Source organism: Spea bombifrons, chromosome 1 (genome assembly GCF_027358695.1).
Source record: "Spea bombifrons isolate aSpeBom1 chromosome 1, aSpeBom1.2.pri, whole genome shotgun sequence".
NCBI lineage: Eukaryota > Metazoa > Chordata > Amphibia > Anura > Pelobatidae > Spea > Spea bombifrons.
The window spans coordinates 65,202,894-65,212,875 of record NC_071087.1 but is presented as its reverse complement, the minus strand read 5'-3'; the positions used below and the strand labels follow the sequence as shown (position 1 = coordinate 65,212,875).

Below are 9,982 nucleotides of genomic sequence, written 5' to 3'. Positions count from 1 at the left end.
TGATCGCTCCATGAGAGCGTCAGTGCAGTGTTAACCCCTTCAATGCCGCGATCGCGGCATTCAATGCCGCGATCGCGGCATTGAAGGGGTTAATTGCCGTTTTGTAGGGGGCTCTGCTGCTGGTGGTCTGCCTGGAAGCCCAGGCAGACCAGCAACAGCAAAAACGACCCCCCAGAAGTCCTCTGATCAGTCCTGTAGGACTGATCAGAGAGACTCCTCCCCTACAATCTCCAGTCTATTGGAGATTGTGTCCCAGCTGCCAGAGGCAGCTTCAGGGACAGGGAGACAGGGTTCTTTGGTCTCCACATGAGTGTGGAGACCAGCCCCCCCACCCCCTCCCTTGCTCAGTTAACCCCTACCCCCCCTCTTCCTCAATTAACCCCTTCAATGCTGCGATTGTGTATGACCCCCCATCGCAGCATTGCAGGGGTTAATATTAGTCCCCACAAGCTTGTGGGGACTAAATATCAGTCAATGCTGTGCTTCAATGGAGCATCAGCATTGAAAGAGTTAAAAAAAAAATTAAAAAATAATAATAATAAAGAAAAATAAAAAAAATTAAAAAATAAATAAATAAATAAATAATAAAATAATAATAATAAAAAAAAATAACAGCACTGACCTGAAAGTCCAGGGTGCTTCCAGGTCAAATGCTGGGCTGGGCTGATCAGATCGCTCCTAGCCAATAGGAGTGATCGGATCATTATGGCAGCCCATGGATGACCCTGCTCTACAAAGAGAGAGGGGTCATCTAGGTTAATTATGAAAAAACACAAATTATTAATAAATAAAAAAATCATAATTATTACCTGATCACTTGTCGGTGACATTTTAAGTCGCTGATTATTGATCGGTCTCCCTGATTGATGTCAGCGGCCTAAACCTGTCACTTACAAGTAATCTGATAAAAAAAATATTTTAAAAAATGTAAATGCACATGTTCCAGTTTTGCCCTCATAGCTTCCTCAAAAAATGCATGAACCATGCATGTGAGGCCTTGTTGGAACCGGGGGATGTTGGTGAACACAATTTGGTGTTTTGTTCTGCAGTTGCACATATTCTATACAAAATATAATATAAAATCTAAAGCAACATTGCAACATATGCAAAAAAAAAACAAAAAAATATAAAAATACCTCAAAATTTGGCAGCAATTGGCGATAAAATCCCTGTTTGAAAAGTGTCAAAATGACCCTAGTTGTACACCTTGACTTATCTACTGTTCATAAACATATAATTTTGGGGGGATAATCAGTATCTGTGACAACTATTGCAGTTATTAGACTACCATGCCAAATTTGAAAAAAATTAAATTTCAAAAACGTGATGCATGCCTTGCAATATTTGCCCTATACTGGTCAAAATAGATAAAAATCCTGGCCATGTTGGGTGGTTTCCAAATCAGGACAACTTAATGAATATATTTGGGATAATTTTTTCCCATTGGTTCAATGTGTGTACAATTTGTATGTATACAAAACTGTAAAAAAATGCTTTTTTTTCATTTTTTCCCCACTTTTTCCAGTTTATTTCAAACAAAACAATGTACTACCCAGCTTAATATGGTTTCAAATGAAAGCTCTACTTGTGCTGAAAAAAACAATATATGATTTGTGTGGGTGCACCAATTGATAAGAGAGAAATTACAGTTGAAGAAAGACATGGCAAAAACACAAAAACGGCTCTGGTCCTTTAGCGACACGTTAGTATCAAAATCCCGGTCCTGAAGGGGTTAAATATTCCCCGGGTTTTGGTCAGGCTGTGAAGTCACCAGGGGGGTGCCTGAGTGGCTTCTTCATACACTGCCGGCGTGCACGCACCTGCAGCTTCATTCAGCACGGAGCCCACAAAGGAAGGTAAGGGGGACAGGGCTCCGTGCGCGGGAGGTGGGAGGGAATTCGGGTGAGGTACTGCCCAACAGATATCTACTACTGTGATGGTGACTGTTTCCTGTTCTGGGAGATTGCTGTGGTCAACTCGCAGGTCCTGCAGCTATTTTGCACTGATGTTATGTGTTTTTACTTCCTCCCATATGTCCTTCCAGTACCACTCAGTTTCTGCTGCTGGTGGTTCTGCTCTTACTGTGTTGTTGTTGCACTACAAATGGGAGTACACCTTGGATGGTTCTTTGGAGAACAGAGCATTTATCTTTTTGGCCTCTGCTTCTCTAGTGTATATCTTTACATCTTTAGTCCAGTAGCCAGTGTTGTGAGCCAGGATTATGCAGCTCATTGCAGCTCTTTGGTCTGAGTTATGTTGGTAGTAGGAATGGTTGTGAAAATGCTGGGCATGGATAGTGAGCTAAATCGGTGGCGCAATGGGCCATTTGACTAGACTTGCCCCCCCAGGCCTTAGGCTGCAAGCTCCCCCTGACAGCAATCAATGCTAAAGTGTCAAATGTCAATGTTAATATAGTAATACATCAAAAATCCCTGGATCCGTCCTGGCCTCCATATGCACGTAATATCTGACACCGCAGGTGAGGATTCCAAGTATGTGGTCACGGCCGTGGGTTTTTATAACTATTGTGGGAACTTCCCAAAATTTTCCAGAGGCAAGTGTCTTTACATCATGGTGTTATGTCTAGGTGGCTTCTGTTCTGTGATGCAGGCCCTCTCTTATAGTGCGGGCCAGGCACTTTAAACGAAGGTGCTTTGCGTGTTGTTCTTATGTGCTTGGGTGGTTCGTTATCTATTTGGCACGGTGATCTGTACATGTTGACGTCTAAGTTACAAGTTATAACTATCCCTAACTTATTAACTCTGTCGTGACCGAGCTTAGAAGTCACATAATTAAAATGATTTACACTCCCTTTAAGTATTTCAATGTTTCTATCATATCCCCCCCCATCAAGTCCTTCTTCCAGGCTATATATGTTAAGATTGCTTAACCTTCCCTGGTAAGTTTTATTCTATAATCCATGAACCATTTTAGTTGCCCTTCTCTGAACTTCTCCAATAAATATATATCCTTCTGGAAATACGGTCTCCATTACTGTATGCAATATTCCAATTGAGGTCTCACCAGCGCTGGTGTAAATACAGGGTGCAACCCCTTGTTCCTTGTCTCCACATACCAACAGACTGCACTGACCCAAGTTGAAAGGGCCCTTTCTAAGCTATGTTGAACCGGCATGGGGAGATAGCAGCATATGGAGGTCACGCCACGTGACCCTGCTGTGAAACCAAGGCTGCTTGCACAGTGTATGAGCCGCCAACAGCAAGCTACAGGATCGAGGAAAGGTAAGTGGGGGTGGGAGGGAGCTTGGAAGTATTTATGTATGTATGTATGTATGAGCATAGATGTGTAATTGTGTGTGCACGTGTGTGTGTGAGCATGGATGTGTGTGTGTGAGCGTGGATTTGTGCATGTGTATGTGTGAGCATGGATGTGTACGTGTGTGTATGTGTGTGAGCATGGATGTGTATGTGTGTGAGCATGAGTGTGTATGTGTTTGTGTATGTGCATCTGAGCATGGATGTGTTTGTGTGTGTGAGCATGAGTGTGTATGTGTTTGTGTGTGCATGTGAGCATGGATGTATAAATTGTGTGTTTGTGTAAACATGGATGTATAGGTGTTTGTGAGTATGAGTAAGTGTGTGTCATTTGTGTAAGTGTGTTTACATATGTTGTATGTTGGAAGGTTGTGATGCTTGTGGCACTGCTGCTGATGCTGCTGCTAAGAGTAGCAGACCACATAATCTCTTCCTCATCCTGCACCTCTCCCTCCTCAGACAGCATTCCCATTTTACGCTGCCAGTCACGCACCTTGTTGACCAATTGCTCCAGGTAGCTACTGAGAACATTGAATTTCAAAGCTAGCTTTCCCTTAATTCTTGGATCGCAAAGGCACGCTAGCATAATTTCGGGACTCTCTTCCATGCGTTTGCGAAGGTGTACTTTTAGCAGATCCTTCAGCTTCCTGACTATGGCTGCTATGTCAGGATGTAGAGTGCCACCTTGAACAGCCTCACGGTTTTCAAGGAACACATCCATCTTGCTGCCTAGATGGGAGAACACTGGGATTACCTGGGCCAGACTGGCAGTGTTTGAGTTTAAATTTTCAGTGGCATCCCTGAATGGTTTAGCGATCTTTCTGCAGCGGGACAGAACTACTGCTGCCACATTAGTTCCTTCTGACATTGCTGCCTTCACTACAAGATGGATGATGTGGGCTGCACAGCGCACACCAACAATATGACCATCTCGCAGCGCTTTCACCATATTGGCACCTCCGTCAGTAACCACAAAACCAACTTCAACATTGGTGCCTGCCTCTTCTCCCACCCAAATGCTAAACATTTTCCTCATCGCATGCAGAATATTTTGGCAAGTGTGCTTTTCATCCATCACTTCTGCATGGAGAAGGAATGATCGGTAGCCTGCTGCAGCAGCTTCCTTGGGCACACCGGGCTGCCACCAGTGTGCTGTCAAAGAAAGAAAGGCATGCTGCCCACTAGGTGCACTCCACAAATCTGTTGTGAAATGAACAGACTGACCAGAAGCCTTGGAAAGCTCCTCTTTCACTGCTGCAACACAGGACCGATACAATGAGGGGACAATGTTCCTGCTGAAAGTGGAACGTGACGGAACTGTATATTGTGGCGCCACAGCCGCCATCAATTGTTTGAAAGGCTCCCCTTCGATCATAGAGAAGGATGCCCCTCCAACAGCAATGAACTGACCAATAAGTCGCATTACTTTAGTGGCCTGCTGTTTGGGCATTGACCTTTTGGATTGGAATGCCACAATTTGTTCCAGGTTGGGCTGGACATGCAGTGCTCTGACCTGCCGTGGTCTCTGGCTGCCAGCACTAGCTGCTGCTGCTGCTGTTATTGGCTCAGAAGCAGCTGTTGGGGTTTTTCCATGGCCACCAGCTATGCTGCCTGCACTAAGTTTTACTTCTGCATCTTTCCCCAATAGCACAGCGTTGTGTTGAGTGCTGAGGTGATGCTTCATGCTAGCACTGGTAAAATGGCCAGACACTTTCCCTCTGCTTATTAGCTTCCCACAATGTTTGCACTTTCCATAGAGCCCTTCTTCAACATTTTCAAAGTGCTCCCAAATTGGGGCGCGCATAGCCTTGGAGTGTGCCTTGGGTGCTGCTCCTACTGCTCGGGGTGGATGAACAGAGGCAGAACTAGTGGTGGTGGGACTGGTGGTAACAGTAGTGGCCATAGTGGGACTGCTAATTGCTTTAACTCTAGATTTGGTAGGTTTTGCTGCTGCTGGTGGTGGTGATGGTGATGATCGTAGCGGAGAAGGTGGAGGCTCAGGGGAAAATTGTGCACTAGTCATTTGGACACTGCTCCCTGAGGAATCTGATACCTGACCACTCATCTCCTCTACTTCCTCTGGCTCATAGTCTAGTTCTTCATTAGCCAGATCGAATGGAATTCCTGCTAGGCTGAAGCTAAGACTGATATTGTTGTGAGACTCGTGACTAGTAGTAGTGCGAGCAGGAAGAACAGACTCTGCACTTGGCCTCTCAGTCTCGGGCTCCTCTGCTACCTCACTAGGTGGAGTTCCACTATGTGTAGCCCTCTCTCTAACTGTCTTTACAAAAATATTGTAAGGACTTGGTGGCTTGCTAGAGGTACTAGGAGGACATGGCGTGGCGGTACCTGTGGGAACAGTAGGCGCAGCACTAGTGGTGGTAGAGGCGATACAGGTGGGGGTGATGGTGGTGGTTTTCCCTAAGAAGGAATGAGATCGCTTTGGTTTGGGACCCCTCTGAGTCTTGCTGCTAATTTGGCTCTGCTTGGTACCTTGCATGCTGCTTGTGGATGGGGAAGATGCTGCTTGGGGCAAAAGGCACTTCTTTTTACTCACTGGGCTAGTAGAAGTACTAGTTGTGCTACCCTTTAACTTTGAACGTGCTTCTGGTGCTTTAGGATTTCCGTAAAAAAACATAGAGCTTGTGGGCCTAGCCGCACTACTACTGCCTGCTTTTGGTGCCTTTCCTTTACTTGATGAACCTTCAAGCAATGCTTCCTCAAATGATAAGCGAGAGCTTGGCCTAGACTGACGCAAAGGCTTTATCTTAGAACTGGTGGTGGTGGTGCTGGTGGTGGTGCTGGTGGTGGTGGTAGATGGAGCTTGTCCCTCCTTACTCCCAAAAGGAGGATCCATTTCAAACGTATATATGTTATAGATTATGAATTAGAATTTATATTATATAATATATTATAGATTAAGAAGATTAAAGATTAGAATTATTTTAGTACTACAGCTAGTAGCTTGAAGCTTTGCTTAGTACGGTTGTTGTCGTCACACAGTCAATTTTTCTTGAAAAGAAATTAGAAATAAAATAAAATGTCACAGCAAAACAGTTAGCTTCACTGCTTGCTGAAACACACAGCACTGATGGACTGAGGTGAGCAAAACACTAAAGGTACTTTTAATAAAATTAAAATAAAATGTAAAATAAATGAGAAAATCTTTGCAAAACAGTTAACGTCACTGCTTGCTGATCAAAAAAGAACACAGCATTTATGCGGCTGCACTCACTAGCCCAACAAGTTCACTTCACTGATGGACTGAGGTGAGCAGAACAAATGAAATAACATTAAATATTAATTAAGAAAAATTGACTTGGTCTCTTGCTGTTGCTAAAACAAAGCACAAACTATAGAGCTGCAGCACCAGTACTAATAAGATTAGCTGAACTATAAGCTAGTAGTAATTATTAATTATATTTATAGCTAATTTAATTAACTATCAAGATAAGAATTATAGAATTATTGATATTAATGATTTTAGATTAGACACTAGTAGATGTCTTGAATGTCTACAGTACACTCTACACTAGTATACTATTACTAACTATAGTATATATAACTGACAAATATATATATAATTTTATAATGTATTCAATTATTAATTATTAATATTACTGATTTTAGATTAGACACTAGTAGATGTCTTGAATGTCTACAGTACACTCTGCACAAGTATATTATTACTAATACTATACTAACTATAGTATATATAACTGACAAATATATATATATATATATATATATATATATATATATATATAATTTTATATGTATTCAATTATTAATAATATATTCTATTAAGTTATTTATAAATTCTATTATTTCATTTATTTAAGCAGGACAGGCAGTAGGCACTAGTGCCAGCCCAGGGCAAGAGCACCCCAGTGCCAGTGAGGCACTGAGTGCACTGTCAACTCAACAGCACTACACAGTTGATGACAAATTAAATAAAAAAATGATTAAATTAATAAAATTATCATCTTTGATTCTTCGTGGTTGTGAGTCTTCTTCTTTTCCTACGTTTTGCCGGCACTGTATTCTCTTCGGCGCGTCTTCGGAACGAACAAAAAAACGGCCTCTTCGTGCTCGTTTACATGTTCGCCCGAAGACGAATGCGCAAGTCTAGTAGGGACACTTGCAATACAGGAATTCAAGTGTGAATGCTCATTATGCTTTTTAGGTTTCTTGTGGTCCCCTACTTTGTATGTTTATTGTGCTGTGCATCTTTGCACATGTCAATAGAAGGCAGTTCCACCGCAATATAGGTATATATCTCTGGTAAGCAAAATAGCCAAGGGAAATTTGGTCTCACCAAACCAGAGGTACTTCGATGTAGTGGCGTGCATAAGTAATATAAGTAATATATTGTTATGGCCATACGGTGAATCCCCAATATTTTTTATTTAGATAGGTGTTTTTGAATGTGTTCTCTGGGTTTCTTACAAATTCTTACTTTGTGTAGGGACACCTGAAACCTGATTCATCTTAAGTGCAAAGTATAATGTACAACACATGGCTTAGTTTATAAGCAATGCACATTGTTGTTTTCTCTATTTAAAAAAAATATATATATATATTTTCTTCCCACAGAGAAAGTTGAAATGTGACATTTTGCAGATGGCATAACCACCACTATTTTTCACCTAGCAGGACAGAATCATTTATTAACCTTTTGTTTTTTTGTTAGAAATTTACCCCATAGACCTCCTTTTCACCATTTAGTTTCAGAAATGTATGACATGGGCGTCAATAATAACAAAAAGGACAATTTGTTACAAACAAACTGACATTAAATGTTCTTATCATCTTGGAGGCTATTTCACCAATGAAATGTAGTACTTTCAACATTTCATGTTAAAAATCCTCAGCATTTCATCTTGCACATTAAATCATAAACCGTATCAAATAAGCTCACTCACCAAGATAATTAATTTGGAAAGAATTTGAAACATGCCAAGCATCTAAAAAAATAACATAAGTGTTACCATTTCAAGAAAAGAATAATGAACCTCCGTGGAAGGTCTTCAGTCCAAGTAGAAAATAAATAACAAAGCAGTTAGATGACATGGACCACCTGTTTATAGGCAAAATACAGGAGATTTTTGTTTTTGCCCTCAAAATATAATTATATAAGTGGTTAACTGGGTTGTAAATCAATTTGTCTGTCTTTCCTGTGGGCCTTACTTAATCTTTACTGTGTGCCATATTACAATTCACCTTGTGTGGTCTCTATAATTATTTCATAAATATTTTATGCATCATAGCACTTTATTAGTACAAATATTTTCTGACCCCCTTCAGTTCCAGCTAATTGTAATGTTAAAGAGTATGAGGCGAGAGAGAGAGAGAGAACTGGATTCAAAAAATGTTTTAATTGGATTCTACCTAGACAATACCTATAAGCGTACCTAGTGTGTTTAATTTTTGGGTGGAAGAGTGGCTTTGGCCCTGCCTACTCCCTACTCAGAATTGAATTCCTATCCTTCCATAGACTGCAAAGGGATAGGAATAGGTATTGCATTATCTATAGGTATTTAATTCAAGTTTTGTTCTAATTTAAATGCAGTCCATTTTGTGCAATGAACATAGCTTCATCAATGTTATGATTTCACCTCCATAACGATTTCACTGGATCTGCGCGTAGATGTAGTATAGCTTACCTTGTGTAGGCACGTAAAGCCACCCTGAAGTGAGATCTTTTTGTCCTATGGCACCATGGAAGAGGTAAGTGAGATCTTTTTTGTCCTATCACGTGTCAAAATTCATTATTAATGTTGCATTATTAATTTTAAATATGATTATATATGGGTGATTATAAATGGACAGGAAACCCATATTAAATTGAAGAAGGAACAGAGCAAGGGCAAGGAATAGAGGCCGCTATATAAAAGACAAAATGTCTATTTCCAGGTTTAGGCCACCTTTTTTAAAAGTTTTTAATTTAAAAATCAATTCGGTTTCTCTCTTGGAGAGGTGTTCTACGTTATTACCCCCTCTCCAGTTGGGAGGTACCCAGTCTATGCCAATGATCTTTAATGTTTCTGGGGAGAAGCGTGAACAAGAGTTGCAATGTTTAGGTACACTATGTTTGGTGTTTTGGTTCCTAATATTCCCTATGTGTTCCAGGATGCATTCCTTCAAAGGTCGAATAGTTCTTCCGACATATTGTAACCCGCAAGGGCATTCTAAAAGGTATACAACATTTTTTGAATTACAATTAATGAAATGTTTGATATTATATGTTATACCTGTATTGTTCCCTATAAAGCTGTCAGTTTTTTGGGGTAAATGTGTGCACATTTTACAATGTCCACATGTAAAAACGCCTTTAGGTTTTGAGGTGAGAGAGAGCCTGCAAAACTATTTTACTCAGGTGTTGTCCAAACTTAGGACAGGAGTAATAAAAATTGGTACAAGAGCAGACCACACTGACAATAAAATTTTTAATTGATTTTGGTAGATATTTGTTAGATCCGGTAAGATCAACTGTTTTTTTTTCCGTTAGATCTATAACACAGGAGGCAGTATTCACAATCCTTTTTTGTGTGTGGGGGATGGGAATACATATGGGTTGCCCCCCCCAACTGAAATTTGGAAAAATGTTTTATTGATTTTGGTAGATATTCGTTAGATCTGGTGAGATCAACTGTTTTTTTCATTAGATCTATCATGCAGGTTGCCCCCCCCAACTGAAATTTGGA

The 9,982-nt window shown here is 40.8% G+C and overlaps 1 long non-coding RNA gene across 1 annotated transcript; it reads left to right on the top strand.

The window, feature by feature from the left end:
• Positions 1-634: 634 nt before the first annotated feature.
• On the top strand, positions 635-1,603 carry LOC128491000 (uncharacterized). The gene is made up of 2 exons (XR_008353999.1): positions 635-1,482; positions 1,557-1,603. It is a non-coding gene; the product is annotated as an uncharacterized LOC128491000 (long non-coding RNA).
• The last annotated feature ends 8,379 nt before the right edge of the window (positions 1,604-9,982 follow it).